Source organism: Ovis canadensis, chromosome 18, assembly GCF_042477335.2.
Source record: "Ovis canadensis isolate MfBH-ARS-UI-01 breed Bighorn chromosome 18, ARS-UI_OviCan_v2, whole genome shotgun sequence".
NCBI classification, from domain to species: domain Eukaryota; kingdom Metazoa; phylum Chordata; class Mammalia; order Artiodactyla; family Bovidae; genus Ovis; species Ovis canadensis.
Genome location: NC_091262.1, coordinates 23,202,474 through 23,216,529, shown reverse-complemented (window position 1 = coordinate 23,216,529; position 14,056 = coordinate 23,202,474). Strand labels below are relative to the sequence as shown.

General features: G+C 42.7%; 1 long non-coding RNA gene across 1 annotated transcript in view; it reads right to left on the bottom strand.

The window, feature by feature from the left end:
• The window catches only part of LOC138423513 (uncharacterized), a 140,640-nt gene extending 129,374 nt beyond the window's left edge, over nucleotides 1-11,266 (bottom strand). The window contains exon 1 of the long non-coding RNA XR_011250298.1: nucleotides 11,114-11,266. This is a non-coding gene — a long non-coding RNA (uncharacterized lncRNA). The remainder of the gene's footprint in view (nucleotides 1-11,113) is intronic.
• Nucleotides 11,267-14,056: the final 2,790 nt, after the last annotated feature.

Sequence of the window (14,056 nt, the reverse complement as noted above, 5' to 3'; positions counted from 1 at the left end):
GGGCTGAGTAGGGTTTCAGCAGATCCCACTCAGGCACGTTGCTTGTGGTGCTTTTGCTCCTCTGTGCCCGCCGCCAAGGGCCTCCACCTGAGCCTCTCAGAGAGGACCCCCACGCCGGGTATGTGCAGCATCTGCAGCTTTGTGCCTGTCCACACCTCTTTCTGCATGTACCGCTGAGGACCTCCTACAAGCCGGGCACCGACTGAAAGATGTTAACACAGCATGGCATCTAACCCCTCCCCGTGTCACTGCAAGGGTTAGGGAGGCTAAGTAATGTACCCACAGGCATGTAAATTTAAGTGCTGGAATCAGGATGCAAACACAGGTCACTGGACTCAGAGCCCGCTGTCTTGATTCGCACACTATTTCCTGCATAGGGTCCAGGTTTAACAGGCTCTGGGGAGTTTTCTGGCCTTTTGGCTGGCTCTGCATGAAGGCTTCAATCCTTTGGGTTTCTGTGGCTTTACCCTTGGCCCTCGTCTTTCCTTTCTTCCTGTGAATAGCTCCCTGATTGGTTCCATCTCCTCCCATCGTGGCCCCGGTCACCAATGTAGAAACCTGCCTCTGCCCCAGGCCCCTCTGCTGGACTCCAGGCCTCGCTGCTCCCGCCTCCACCTGGCAGGAGAGAGGGGTCTCGTGGGCTGCCCAGTGCTGCCCTTCCAGAACTGAACTGGCATCTTCAGCAGCAAGCCTGCCCCTCCTCCAACGTGACAGCCTCAGCACAGCATCAAGGTCAGCAGAGCATCTTGGCTCCTCTCTCTCCCTCTTCGTTTTTCTCCATTGCCAGCCCACGTACAGCCCCTCTTATTAACTCTTACCTTCCAAGATCTCTCACATCCATCCTCCTCCACCCATCTCTATCAGCAGCACAGTCCAGAGACTCTCAACTGGGGGCAATTTTGCCTCTCAGCGGATATTCATCTAGAGGGGTCACACCTGGGGAGAAAGGATGCTACTGACATCCAGTTGGTAGAGACCAGGGCAACTTCTAAGCAGCCTACAGTGCCCAGGGCAGCCCTCAACAGCAAAGATGATGCGGCTCAAAATATCACTAGCGCTGAGGCTGATAAACCCTGGTCCAGTCCAAGCCAGCATCATCTCCTACCTGAGCTATTTCACATTCCTCCACCCCTCTCTCCATACCCACCTGGCTCTCTCCAACCCACTCTCCACTCTCTGCTGCCAGAAGGATCTTTTAAAAAGACAAATGTAGTGCCTTGCCTTAACGTGCACCGATGGCTTCCCAATTCCTTTACGTCAGGTAAATTCAAACTTGACGTGGCCAGAAGATGCAGTGTGTTTCTTTATCTAACATCAAGCATTCTTTTCCTTTATCTCAGCTTTCTTCTCTTGCCTATTAGGTGGCAGGGTTCTTTTCCCTTCCAGAGTTCCTTAGCCTACATGCTTCTCACATTTCCTTCACACCTTTGCTCAAATGTCATCTTAACCCGGAACCTTCCCTGATCTCCCCAGCTCTGCATCCCGCCTACCCTTGCTTTGATTTTTCTCATAGCATTTCCCACCACTTTGTGTATAATATCTTCATCTGTTTACTTGTTTGTTTTCTGCCTTCTCCAGACAGAATTAAGCTCCATTATAGTAGAGATGTCTGTCTTTTCTTTTAAACTGAAATATTTTTAAGTATGATTTTTTTAAATAATTTATTTGGCTGTCCCAGATTTTAGTTGCGGCACGTGGGATCTAGTTCTCTGCCTAGGGATCGAACCCTGGCCCCCTGCTTTGGGAGCTCAAAGTCTTAGCCCCTGGACCACCAGGGAAGTCCCAAGATATCTGTCTTTTGTTTACTATTACATCACAACTGCCCATAACTGTGCCTAGCACATAGTAGGTACTCAATAAATATTTACTGAATGAGTAGAAACATGAAATTATGTATACATATATGCTGTTCTTTTATCTCAATTCACAGATAATTACCATGTATGACACAAAAGAATCTTTGGCATTTTCTTCTGCTGAACTTTGAAATCAGACAATCACATGTCAAGATTCAAGGGAAACCTAGACTAAAGCAATCAAAGTGCTGATTCTGCCCAGCCGCTGACTCATGATTGCCAGGCTCCTGATCTCCAGGCCACAGGCCAGGCAAATCAGTCCCAAGCAAGAACCAAGCACCTCTCCACACTACGCACAGCGGTCACAGTGAACCGGAAATCAGATTCATTGGACTAATTCTTTGTTTGCTGATGAAATTTACTCTTAAAATCTGGGTGGACCAGAAAATCCAGAAAGCATGGCTATTATAGCCACAGGCCCTCCCTCTCTGGAAAGAAAACCATTTCCTACTAGGCAGTGGGTTTATCCAATATCCCGCTCTCCGAAAAGAGAGCAGCAGTCTTTTTGGATGCCAAAATATCAAACCATTTAGAATTTTAATGTCCTGGAATATTAAACATGTTACAGTCACTAAAACAAAAAAAAAAAGGAGATTTTTTTGTAGTAGTAGTACTAGGGGCTTTCTCAGGGGTAAAGAATCCACCTGTCAATGCAGGAGAGGTGGATTTGATCCTTGGGTCAGGAAGATCCCCTGGAGAAGAAAATGGTGACCTATTTCAGTATTCTTTCCTGAGAAATCCCATGGACATGACTGAGCAACTGAGTACACACACACACAGTAGTAACAGAAATTATAATAATAGTTGGAGTTTATGTGTATTAATTGCTTACAACATGTTGGATACTGACCATGGTCTCATTTGATCGTCACGAACCTTCTAATAAAATGAAAGCGTGAGTTGCTCAGTCGTGTGTGTCCTACTCTTTTGACTACAAAGACTCTAGCCCACTTGGCTCCTCTGTCCATGGGATTTCCCAGGCAGGAACATCAGAGTGGGTTGCCATTCCCTTCTCCAGGGGGTCTTCCCAACCCAGGGATCGAACCCAGGTCTCCTGCATTGCAGGTGGATTCTTTACCATCTGAGTCACCAAGAAGGCCCATGTCTAACAAGGAGGCAGTTTATCATCCCTATTTTACTGATGAGGAAACTGAGAGTTGCTGAGGCTGGGTAAGTTGTCCAAAGTCATGCAGCTGGTTAGCTGAAATGTGACAGGACCAACTATTTGTCTTATTACAAAGCTCATATTCTTTCATAATTCTTTCATGTAAAAAGTAAAACTATCAATCCCTTCAAGAGACTGATCCAGCCATTTCACAGCTCTAAAGACGAAAAGAGTAGTACTGTAAACATTATTGTTCATGAACAATATGAGGCAGCAAATAAAATGCTTTTAAAAGTCAGAAAAAGAGCATCATCATTCTGTTTTTATAAGAAGCTTGATAACACATTTTTTATTTTTAATTGGTGGATAATTGCTTTACAACGCTGTGTTAGTTTCTGCTGTACAGCAATGTGAATCAGTTAGAAGTATACATGTATGGTACTAATGAAGCTATTTTGGGGGCAGGAATAGAGATACAGATATAGAGAATGGACTTGTGAACACAGAGGGGGAAGGAGAAGGTGGGACGACCTGAGAGAGCACTATCAACATTTATACACTACCATGTGTTAAACAGTGTAAAATGTGGGAAGCTGCTGTATAACACAAGAGGGAGGGGATATAACGTGTACTTAAAGCAACCTCATTCTGGGGTGGAATAATCAAGGTGGGCTTCATGAAGGAGATGGCATTTGAACTGGATGAGATTAGAAGGATAGAGTTATTAATGAAGAATTTTCCAAAACAGGGAACAGATAAGGAAAGCCTCGGCAAGGGAAGTTCAAAGGCACATCTGAGGTTAGACAGACCAACCTGGCAAAAGTGAAGGGTTAGCTTGAGTACTGGTTCCCAAACCGGTCAACCAGGTGACCACAGTTGTTAAGTAGAGAAGAGTATTTGCTGTTAATTATGCTTGAGAAGTGCTAGGTTAAAGAACCCTTTGCAGCATTTCTTAGAGCCTTTAGTGAGGTTAACTGCCTTATGAGTCTCAAAAAGAAGATGTTATCATACTCTGGGTTAGTTTTATCAATTTGCTTGACTCATCGACTCCCCTCCCATTTCTGTAGAGCATTTTTTAATATCTCACTAAACTTGCATCTGTGGAACCAGTTTAGGAAGTGCTCTTGTGTAATTAAACCTCACGGATAACAGCATGGACAGGCTGATGGGATCATTCTGTAGAGAGACTGGCTCTGAGGATATAGCCCGAGGCAGCCGATAGAGGGTTCCGTGTTGGGACACGGTGTGATCAACTGTTTGGGAAGGCTCCTAGGGCAGGAGAAGAGGGCATCAGACCCAGGGCAACCATGAGCTACTGTGTGGTCCAGTTGTAAGGTCTCAGGAGTCCAAGTGAGTGAATGAGAGTCGCTCAGTTGTTTCCCACTACTTGCTACCCCATGGACTGTAGCCCACCAGGCTCCTCTGTCCATGGGATTCTCCAGCCCAGAATACTGGAGTGGGTTGCCAGGGGATCTTCTGATCCAGGGATCAAATCCAGGTCTCCTGCATTACAGGCAGACTCTTTATTATCTGAGCCACCTGGGAAATCCCCCAGTGGCTTCCAGAGTCCAAACTCAATTGAAAAAAAATAACATTTTCACCCATTTCCAGTTCTCCAGCTTCACTGCACCAAAGCTCCTCTGCTCCCCATAGTTTTCTGAGGTGGTTAGAAAACTCTGTCCACACGGGCAGCGAGGAGAAATGGAACATGTACAGAAGCCAGGAGGATACTGAAAGAGGACCCTTAGAAGCTAATCTGATCGTTTTATTTCCCTACTTAAAAATGTTCAATGGCTCCGCATTTCTCTGAATGTTAAAAGTACAAGAGCTGGCAGGATGGGACCTGTCCACCTCCCCTCCCCTCCTCAAGTGGTCCTCCCCTCTGCCCGCATTCCCAGTGGATAGTGAAAGCCTGCTCTCCTTGGACACATCATCTGAGTGCAAGTTCTGTGAGGTTAAGGGCTTTTGTTTTTGCATATCCTAGTAACCAGCTGGTAGTAAGTGGTCCATGAATACTGTTGAGTGAGTGGGTAGGTAGACAGTGTATCCACTGGAATAGATGTGGTGGGTCTTATAATGCTTTCCAGTGGATTCAACTAACTCCCCAAATCAACTCATTATTTTAAAAAATGTTCCAGGTACACATATATCTCTTTCTGTTTGACTGTATATCTCATGTGACCTCTGTGTTTCCGTGAATCAGAGCCTCCAGCTGACAGTCACTTCTCTGCAGGCAGAAAGTGGACACCACCACCTCTGGTTGCTTTGTCCTCTTTCCTCTTCACAGGACCTCCCAGGAGAGGCATCGTGTACTATCTTCCTTTGGTGTCTTGATTTACCTTCCTGACAGCTACTATCTGTAGAATTGTAAAACAGAGTTAGCCCATTTCTACCCTGAAGTCTTCACTTACCTCAGCCAAAACGTCAGGTTAAATTCAATCGGGAAAGTCACTAAAGATGCCTGCCACCGTTTCAGACTCTGGATGAATTAAGATCTTCCTACGTTCATCAGGGACGCTGACCTATAACTTTCTTTTTTTTGTAATGTCTATGTTAACACATATACATGGAGCCTAGGAAAATGATACTGATGAACCTATTTGCAGGGCAGGAATAGAGACACAGTGGACACGCAGGGGGAGGAGGGATGATAACAGCTAGTGTTAGTCACTCAGTCGTGTCTGACTCTTTTGCAACCCCGTGGACTGTCGCCTGCCAGGCTCCTCTGTCCGTGGGATTCTCCAGGCAAGACTACTAGAGTGGGTAGCCATTTCCTCCCCTGGGGATCTTCCCGACCCTGGGATCAAACCTGCATCTCCGGCGTCTGCTGCATTGGCAGGTGGACTCTTTACCACTGAGCCACCTGGGGAAGGGGAGGGTGGGACCAGTGGAGTGAGTAGCACTGAAATACATTATCACTTGTAAAATAGATGTCTAGTGGAAAGTTGCTGTATAATACAGGGAGCTCAACCTGCTGCTCTGGGATGACCTAGAGGGGTGAGATGGGAGTGGGGGAGGCTCACGAGGGAGCGGATATATGTATACTTACAGCTGATTCACATTGCTGTTTGGAAGAAACCAATACAATACTGCAAAGCAACTATCTTCCAATTAAAAATTAAAAAAAAATTTTTTTAAGATTTCCTATTGAATAGATTATGTAGGTAAAGCTACATCATTTTAAAAAAAAAATTATACAAGTGAACTTATTTACAAAACAGAAACAGACTCCCAGACAGAGAACAAACTTATGGTTACCAAGGGGGAAGGATGGAGGGGAAGGAATAATTAGGGAGTTTGGAATAGACACATATATACTGCTACATATAATGAATAACCAACAAGGTTAATGTTGTGCGGCAGCCTGGATGGGAGGGGAGTTTGGGGCAGATTGGATTGATATATATATATATGACCAAGTCCTCTTGCTGTCCACCTGAAACTATCAAAACATTGTTAACTGGCTATCAGTCAGCCAGTCATTTCAGTCGCTCAGTCATCTCCGACTCTTTGCTATACTCCAATATAAAATTAAAAGTTTTTTTAAAGATACAAAACATTCAAGACACTCAAAGTCTTCCACACCTTGCCCAAACAACTTTTAAGAACAGAATCTCATCTTCATGTCTATCAAAGAACGCACACGTCAATCAGTCTGAGTTCTAATGAGTTTCGATAACTAGAATTAAATATTATTTTACTTTTTCTATTGTTTCTCATTGTCCAAAATTTTCATGTGGCTGTTTGCCCCTTTGTTTCTTCCTCAGGCCAGCCAGTTGGGCATTTCAAACTGAATAGGACTCCCAGACAGCAATTTAAATTTTAAGGTGGTAGGGGTAACGTTTGGACATTTTATGCCGATAAAGCAGTTCCGTTACCCTCACTCTTTCTAAGACATGTTTATGGAGGAGACCAATGGGCCCTTGGTGGGCCCTCGGTGGGTCCTTCCGGAAGAAACTTCTCCCTTATTAAATAATGCCAGATAAGCCCAAGGACAAAAGATTTTAAAAATCTTTATAAAGATCTGACCACTCCACTGGGCCTAGCAACATTTCTATGCTGAGCTTCCAAAAGACAAGCTCACTGGGTGATTCAGGACCAGGCACACCCAGAGTCTTCACACTACACTTCTAACAGCTAGAAAATATCTCTCTGCCACTCTAGGCTACTGAATGTCGCTAAACACAGTCGCAGACGAGCTGTGCTCAGGCATGGTTGATGGTGCTTTGTGCTGAGAACTGTCTGAAGTCAGTGACTGATTTGGTAACCCTCTGCTTTCCCTCTGTCTTAGGAAACACTCCGCATGTTCCCTGAGAGGCCTGGAAGGTAAATTAAAAGTTCCATTTATTCATATGTGCCGCCCACCAGTCAATGCAGCCCATACTTTTCGACATGGGCTGGATAAGTTATGTTTGATCTAGTGACCTAAAGGTGAATTGTAGGTTATACTTAATTACACTCATAAGCCAAGTGTAAGTCAGTAACAAACCTTCCTATTTCAGTCCAAAATGCTGTGAAACCCCAGAAGGGAGTGCACTGATTATACTGTGGAGGTTTGTGTGAACCAACTAGGGTAAATAATTAGACTGTATTTTTAATTAATATTGCAGTGCCTTCTAGCACAAGGATATTTAAGATGATGACAGTATTGGAGTAATAGTAAAGTGAAGAAACAGCCTTGCTCTTGATGAAGCCAGAAAGAACAAAGAAAGTTTTGTCAGATTAGCAAAAGCACCCTGCAGTTTTGGCAGTATCATGTCCAAAGTTTCTAGTGTTTTTAAAGGAAGTTTTCAATTTAGCAAATGCTCTGTTTGCCAAGGTGCATAACTGGTCTTTATTACCAAAAATATATCCAGAGAGAATGAAAGACAAGTACCATACATTTTGAATTGGTGTAACTGCAAAACTTTTTGGAATCATATGAACTTTATGAGAATCATAACAATTAACACAGATTTCATAATGGGCACCATTTCAATTTTTGTTTCATTAAGCTTCATAAAATATAGGCTTGTGAAAAGCCAGTTCAATTAAAATATGAACTTTTCATTATTTTTAACACATTTTACCTATTTTTAATTGTGAAAGTGTTATGTATTTTGCCAACCCAAGAATTTTTCACACTTCTTTAATTCAAACCAGCTTGATTTTTGCAATTCAAATAGACAAGTTATTATTTGATATTAACTGGAAATCAAATAAAAATAGTAAAATGTATTAATGGATCACAATGCATACATTATTTCCTAAATAAATTTATTTTATTCATTCAAAATACAGTAAATAAATTTTAGTTTAACCCTAGCAGTCCTCACAAGTTCTATGCTAATATTCTACAGATAAAAATTTACAAATGAGAACACCTAAGCTTTAAGAAGTTATATAACTTGCCCTTGCTCATCCAGTAAGTCATCTTGCTAGTTACTCAGTTGTGTCCAACTCTTTGTAACCTCATGGACTGTACCCTGCCAGGCTCCTGTGTCCATGGAATTCTCTAGACAAGAATACTGGAGTGGGTAACCATTCCCTTTTCCAGGGGATCTTCCTGATCCAGGGATCAAACCCAGGTCTCCTGCATTACAGGCAGATTCTTTACTGCCTGAGCCACCGGGGAAGCCCCATCTAGCAAGCAGGATGTCCAAAAATCCCAACAGAGAAATCCAACCACTTGCAACACTTTCTGTAAGCTTTAGACAATAAGGTCCTTGAGACCTTACTGAGTAAGGTTGTGTATTTTTCTTTTCCTTGTCTTTCTTTTTTTATGTATTTTTTGTTTGTTTGTTTGTTTGCTTGCTTTTCCCTTATGTACTATTGCTAGGATTCCCCAGGTATCTCAGACAGTAAAGACTCTGCCCGCAGTGTGGGAGACCAGAGTTTGATCTCTGAGTCAGAAAGATCCCCTGGAGAAGGGAATGGCTACCTGCTCCAGTATTCTTGCTTAGAGAATCCCATGGACAGAGGAGCCTGGTGGGCTACAGTCCATAGAGCTGCAAAGAGACACAACTGAGCGACCAACACACACAAACACACATGCACACACACACACAGAGTTGCTAGGCTAGGAACACACTAGTAGTTCAATAAATACAGTCAATCATTGACTTACTTTCCTCTTTCTATTAAACACAGCTCTCTATTAGCTGCATTTCTATAAATTGATTGGTAAGCAACACAATTACAGTAAATCCTGAGACACCTTTGGATAATAGTCATTTGAAGCATCATAGAAGAATAAAACCATGATCCTGTGTGTCTTGAGATGGGGATTAGGTCCCCAAACCTTGGCTGAGTTGACCAGCTCTATTGAGAGCTCTTATAGACACCTCAATGATATCATTCCCAAATGGAATTAATTTTCTCATCTTCTACCTATCATTTCTCTTCACTGTCCAAGTGTCCCAACTAGACACCAGGGTATCACCCTCATATGTTTTTTTCTCATCAACCCCCCCATATGATCTCAAAGTATCCAGGCTACCTGCTGAGTCTCTTTCCATTCCACCACTGCATTCCATGGCTTACGTGCTTTAATTTTGACTCCTACTTGTTTCTTCTGCCTAGAAGATTTCAACAATTTGGTTATAAGCTGCCTTGCGTCTGGTCTGTCATCATTGGCATTCTTCCTCCCAGGTGCCCAAATTTCCTTTCTGAAATAGAAACCATTCACTTCTTAAAGGCAGGTGACACCTGCCTCTATCATAAAGCAGTATTTTCCGCTGTGAGATCCATGGAACCCTGGGTGCACTATGAAAAGGGAGAGACAAAGAGGTTCAGGGCAAGTTCTTGCAAATTAATCATGCAGAACAACATGTTAAACAGTCTGAGGTCTTAAAGAAAAAATCCAATGTGACAGCCTAACCCATTGTTCCCTCTATTTTATTTGACCTTAAAACCTCCTGTTTTCCAATCCTAAACCAATGCAATATTGTAAAGTAAAAATAATAATAATAATAGAAACGTAAAAAAAAAAAATCCTCCTGTTTTCCCAGTCAATACCAATTCGCATCTCAAGGAACCATTGTTCTTCTAAGCGTAGTCTGAGAAAATACCATTCTGCCAGTAAATGAATGGAAGCGCCAACCCTGCTCCATGACACACCAATCATACCATGTTATGGCTGTTTCAAAGGCAATAACATGCTCTTGCTTTATCAAGTTAAACATGAAGTTGCCACAAAATAGCAAGTGTTTCCCCCAACATCTCCATCTGAAGAACTCTTACTAACAATTTTAAAACTCAGCTCAAGTGTTACTCTATCTCCAAAGTCTTCTTTAAGTCTTCAAGTCACTCTGCTGTTTGGTATCATTCTAATACTGACTGTGTATGTTCAGAAAGCCACCCTCCTAATCAGGCAATCAGACCCCTCTATCTTTGTACCTGGAGCTCATAGCACAATTTCCAGCATGTAGCCCAAACTCAACTAATGATTCTTGAAGGTGTATTTCATTGTCTTCTAATGCAATACCTTACAGATAGTAGGTGTCAATGCATACTGACTGTAGAATTTCTTGAGAGAGATCAAATTGACTTTAAAGTCACCTGGGGCTTCCCTGGTAGCTCAGCGGCAAAGAATCTGCCTGCCAACGCAGGAGACATGGGTTCTATCCCTGGTCCAGTAAGATCCCACCTGCCACGGAGCAAGTAAGCCCAAGTACCACGCTACTGAGCCTGTGCTCTAAAGCCCAGGATCTGCAGCTACCGAGCCCTGGCCCGGCAACTACTGAAGCCCGCCCACCCTAGAGCCTGAGCGCCACCACAAGAGAAACCACCTCAGTGAGAAGCCCTGCCATATTCTTTCTCTTTTCCTTAGCTTTAATGTTTTTCTTTTGTTATTTAAATTTGTTATTTTATATTGGTATAGTTGATTCGCACGTTGTATTAGTTTCAGGTATACAGCAAAGTGATTTGCTTATACAGATACAGATAATCTGGGCGTCCCAGGTGGTGCTAGCAGTAAAGAATTTGCCTGTCAATGCAAGAGACATGAAACTCGCATTTGATCCCTGGGTTGGGAAGATCCCCTGGAGAAGGGAATGGCAACTCACTCCAGTGTTCTTGCTGGAGAATCCCATGGACAGAGGAGCCTGGTGGGCTCCAGTCCATAGAGTCGCAGTCAGACATGACTGAAGCGACTTAGCATGCACTCACTCACCAGATACCGATTTTTCAGCCGTGGATAGTTAATCAGTGGAAGGTAATAGTGGGTACAAGGCACAATACTGGACACCTACTGTCCTCATCCAGACACGCAGGACCCAGTGGCTCCAAGAGTTCTAGTAACTTCCTCACTACTCACTGGAAGGACAAGGTCCACTGAGAAACAGTCTACCTTGATGCTCCAAGGAAGTTAATTTTCAAACAGTTGTGTCAAATACTTTTCAGCGGTGAGGCAGATCTGTAAATGACGGGGCTGTTTTCCAGCAGGGCAACCTATTTCGCCTCTTCCCATCCCCTTTTCCTCATCTGTAAGACAAGGATAAATAAGGCAGCATTTGAAAACATTTAACACCTTGCTTGGCACCTAGCAGGCAATCAATAAAAGTATATTTGGTTCTGCTTCTTGAATTTTACACTTTATAAAAATAAAAAGAGGAGCCACTTGCATGAAATTAATAACCACCACAGCTCAAAAATTTGTTACTCAGTTTATTTTGGACAGATCTATTTGTCTCTGCCATTCTCCATGTTAAATTAAAATCAAAACAAACACCCTCTTTAAAAAAAAAAAAGCCCTCCTAATTCAACAGAGTAGCATTCAGAATTAGGCATCTCAGTCACACATTTTAATCCCGACTGACTCAGTTTATTGTCCAAAGCATATTGAGACCTCAGTGTCACTAAGGTAAGGCCCGAATGAAACATGTCCATCGGTGGTATGGTCCTGTCACAGCACAGTTGGAGATGTTGGTTGGAACCTAGAGAACAAAAGCACCCCTTTTATAAGGCTGGGACCTTTCAAATTATTCCCCCATTATTTTTTAAAGAAGTAAAATGCATAAGGCAGCTTAAACAGGTCAGGGACGGAAGAAGTCACAGCTTATGCTTGGGACTGGACCAAGTCACGTACAAAGAAGGCCTGGGCCAGTGTGGCGTGAGGGTACCAGCTCTTAGGAAAGTGGGTCCCCCTAGCATTGGAGTTAATGAGGCCATTGGTTCACTTATTTTCCTTCCCAGAGATTATCACGATCAATTTGCATGATGATTATGGAAAAAATTAAAACACTATTCCCAAAGATCAAGTTAATATAGGCCTTTGAGACTTTGAGCTTCCTGGAGGAGAAGGGTATATTTTTCTCCAAAAGGGGGAAAAGCACTTGAGATGATCTACAGTTTAGTTCAAAGAAGCCATGGTGAATTCCTCTTCCCCACCCCCCTTCTTTTATTCATAGCATCTAACATCTCTATTAAACCCTTGAGAACCTTTCTCCTTTAAGAGCCTGTAATGAATTTAACACAAATTCAAAGGGAAATAAAAGGAGCCAGGCGGGGTGGGGGATCAGAATGAGGAATCGAAAAGAATATGAATTTGTGGAATCCTCTTGTGGTTGAAAAACCATTTGCTCCTCCTTCAGCCCAGTGACAGAGTCTACATTTTCTAGATTCAAATGAAAAATCGTTTTTCCTTTGATACCTCAAGCACGCCTAAGAGATAGGCAGTTACACCATCACACTGCTTCCCGAAGCTAAAAATCTAATCATTACGATCTCACTAAAGTTGACTGCCCCACATACAAAGCAATTCCATTTTTGAGTTCCATTTTTACCCCATTCCTTTGTCATTTACATAAAGCTAGATTCTGGGTTTTTGTTTTTGGTTTTGTTTTTTTTCCTTCTAGAGAGACTTGCACTTTCTGCTCCACAGAAAAAGCATCTGACCACCCTGGAAGCTGGTGTGGAGGATGAAATCTGTGTAGATCTGCATTCTTGAGATTTCTCTCCATGTTACTACTACAAAATGGACTATATAAATATGAAACTGTTCAGCTCTTCCATCTAACAAGAATTTTACTTTTAGCAACTAAACTATCTAGACAGAATAAGCAAAGGGAAGAGAGTTAAACCAACAAATGTTCCATATCACAAGGAATTTTCCCTGCAAGTCTCAACTTCTCTATTTCATCTCCATTCCCTAATCATGGGGAACCCAGATCTATAAAGACATACCTGTCCTTCTTTAATAATTTGTGTCACCTCCTTGCTTTTCTCCTAGTCCATATCAGTGTTGATTTCCCACAGTTCACGGTCACAAAAACTTAAAGCAAAGAAACAACAACCTTGTACCCTTTATGTCCAGCAAACCCAGACAAAATCCAATACTATATTATTTCCATGATTGACTTAAAGGAAGAAACATTTTAAAAGGAGAGAAGAACCCGTTGTTGTGACTTTTTACATTTTATCTGTAATTTATCCATTAAGTCTATCCAATGGCTAAAGTAATCTTCTTGAAAATGTAATGCCATCATTCTGGGCACAACAGTGACTATAATAAATTGAGTATAAAAACATTTAGATATGTCATTTGGGCCGAGCACCATGTGAAGTACTGGCAGGCTCACCATGGGCGGTCATGTGGGTTGTACACAGTACAAGGGGGCCCCGCTAAAGACACAGCTGATAACCCAGTTTATTCTCTAACCAAGCAGAACACCTGGGTGCTGGCTATAACCATTTGAAGGAAAAGTGGCCTTTTCATAATTCATTTGTCCCAAGGTTTTCTGATAGTCATATTTGACTAAGTAAGCTCAGGACCAAGGGTACCAGGAGCTTGTAATCTAACAGCAGATAATCTCAGTGGAGGGTGATATAAATTGCCTGAAAAGTAGCCTTGATGAGATAAGCGGTGAATAGTGAGCTAGTCATCACTCCCCCGTAGAGAGCTTCCCTAGCTGGTCTTTTTAGCAAAGCACAATCACACTGTTAAGTACAATATTCTCAACCCTATGAGCCAGGAGTCCAAGTGTCCTTCTCGTGACTGAAGAAAACAAGGCTCAGAGAAGTCAATCAACTTACGCCAGACCACTCAGCAGCTAATGAGTCACCCAAATACCCCATGTTCTCCCAAGGTAGAGGGACACAGAAGCAGGCAGAGAGC